Source organism: Oncorhynchus gorbuscha, unplaced genomic scaffold, assembly GCF_021184085.1.
Source record: "Oncorhynchus gorbuscha isolate QuinsamMale2020 ecotype Even-year unplaced genomic scaffold, OgorEven_v1.0 Un_scaffold_850, whole genome shotgun sequence".
NCBI lineage: Eukaryota > Metazoa > Chordata > Actinopteri > Salmoniformes > Salmonidae > Oncorhynchus > Oncorhynchus gorbuscha.
Genome location: NW_025745840.1, coordinates 65,001 through 67,500, shown reverse-complemented (window position 1 = coordinate 67,500; position 2,500 = coordinate 65,001). Strand labels below are relative to the sequence as shown.

The following is a 2,500-nucleotide window of genomic DNA, read 5'->3' as shown; positions in this document are numbered from 1 at the left end:
TGTTGGGGTAGGACTGTGTTAGGGGTAGGACTGTGTTGGGGGTAGGACTGTGTTGGAGGTAGGACTGTGTTGGGGGTAGGACTGTGTTGGAGGTAGGACTGTGTTGGGGTAGGACTGTGTTGGAGGTAGGACTGTGTTGGAGGTAGGACTGTGTTGGGGTAGGACTGTGTTGGGGGTAGGACTGTGTTGGAGGTAGGACTGTGTTGGAGGTAGGACTGTGTTGGAGGTAGGACTGTGTTGGAGGTAGGACTGTGTTGGGGTAGGACTGTGTTGGGGGTAGGACTGTGTTGGGGGTAGGACTGTGTTGGGGGGGGTAGGACTGTGTTGGAGGTAGGACTGTGTTGGGGGTAGGACTGTGTTGGAGGTAGGACTGTGTTTGGGGTAGGACTGTGTTGGAGGTAGGACTGTGTTGGAGGTAGGACTGTGTTGGTAGGACTGTGTTGGAGGTAGGACTGTGTTGGGGTAGGACTGTGTTGGAGGTAGAACTGTGTTGGGGGTAGGACTGTGTTGGGGTAGGACTCTGTTGGAGGTAGGACTGTGTTGGAGGTAGGACTGTGTTTGGGGTAGGACTGTGTTGGAGGTAGGACTGTGTTGGAGGTAGGACTGTGTTGGAGGTAGGACTGTGTTGGGGTAGGACTGTGTTGGAGGTAGGACTGTGTTGGGGTAGGACTGTGTTGGAGGTAGGACTGTGTTGGGGTAGGACTGTGTTGGGGGTAGGACTGTGTTGGGGGTAGGACTGTGTTGGGGTAGGACTGTGTTGGGGGTAGGACTGTGTTGGAGGTAGGACTGTGTTGGGGTAGGACTGTGTTGGGGTAGGACTGTGTTGGAGGTAGGACTGTGTTGGGGTAGGACTGTGTTGGAGGTAGGACTGTGTTGGAGGTAGGACTGTGTTGGGGTAGGACTGTGTTGGGGGTAGGACTGTGTTGGAGGTAGGACTGTGTTGGAGGTAGGACTGTGTTGGGGTAGGACTGTGTTGGAGGTAGGACTGTGTTGGGGTAGGACTGTGTTGGAGGTAGGACTGTGTTGGGGTAGGACTGTGTTGGGGGTAGGACTGTGTTGGGGGTAGGACTGTGTTGGAGGTAGGACTGTGTTGGGGTAGGACTGTGTTGGAGGTAGGACTGTGTTGGTAGGTAGGACTGTGTTGGAGGTAGGACTGTGTTGGAGGTAGGACTGTGTTGGAGGTAGGACTGTGTTGGGGTAGGACTGTGTTGGGGTAGGACTGTGTTGGGGTAGGACTGTGTTGGGGTAGGACTGTGTTGGGGTAGGACTGTGTTGGAGGTAGGACTGGAGGTAGGACTGTGTTGGAGGTAGGACTGTGTTGGAGGTAGGACTGTGTTGGACGTAGGACTGTGTTGGGGTAGGACTGTGTTGGGGTAGGACTGAGTTGGAGGTAGAACTGTGTTGGAGTTAGGACTGTGTTGGAGGTAGGACTGTGTTGGAGGTAGGACTGTGTTGGGTGTAGGACTGTGTTGGAGGTAGGACTGTGTTGGAGGTAGGACTGTTTTGGGGTAGGACTGTGTTGGGGGTAGGACTGTGTTGGGGTAGGACTGTGTTGGAGGTAGGACTGTGTTGGGGGTAGGACTGTGTTGGAGGTAGGACTGTGTTGGAGGTAGGACTGTGTTGGGGGTAGGACTGTGTTGGAGGTAGGACTGTGTTGGGGGTAGGACTGTGTTGGAGGTAGGACTGTGTTGGAGGTAGGACTGTGTTGGGGTAGGACTGTGTTGGAGGTAGAACTGTGTTGGAGGTAGGACTGTGTTGGGGTAGGACTGTGTTGGAGGTAGGACTGTGTTGGAGGTAGGACTGTGTTGGGGTAGGACTGTGTTGGAGGTAGGACTGTGTTGGAGGTAGGACTGTGTTGGAGGTAGGACGGTGTTGGGGTAGGACTGTGTTGGAGGTAGGACTATGTTGGGGTAGGACTGTGTTGGAGGTAGGACTGTGTTGGGGTAGGACTGTGTTGGGGGTAGGACTGTGTTGGAGGTAGGACTGTGTTGGAGGTAGGACTGTGTTCGGGGTAGGACTGTGTTGGAGGTAGGACTGTGTTGGAGGTAGGACTGTGTTGGGAGTAGGACTGTGTTGGAGGTAGGACTGTGTTCGGGGTAGGACTGTGTTGGGGGTAGGACTGTGTTGGGGTAGGACTGTGTTGGAGGTAGGACTGTGTTGGGGGTAGGACTGTGTTGGAGGTAGGACTGTGTTGGAGGTAGGACTGTGTTGGGGGTAGGACTGTGTTGGAGGTAGGACTGTGTTGGGGGTAGGACTGTGTTGGAGGTAGGACTGTGTTGGAGGTAGGACTGTGTTGGAGGTAGGACTGTGTTGGGGTAGGACTGTGTTGGAGGTAGAACTGTGTTGGAGGTAGGACTGTGTTGGGGTAGGACTGTGTTGGAGGTAGGACTGTGTTGGAGGTAGGACTGTGTTGGGGTAGGACTGTGTTGGAGGTAGGACTGTGTTGGAGGTAGGACTGTGTTGGAGGTAGGACGGTGTTGGGGTAGGACTGTGTTGGAGG

At 54.6% G+C, this 2,500-nt stretch overlaps 1 pseudogene; it reads left to right on the top strand.

Annotated features, from left to right (window-relative positions):
• Positions 1-2,500, top strand: part of LOC124020541 — an 87,680-nt pseudogene that overhangs the window by 20,937 nt on the left and 64,243 nt on the right.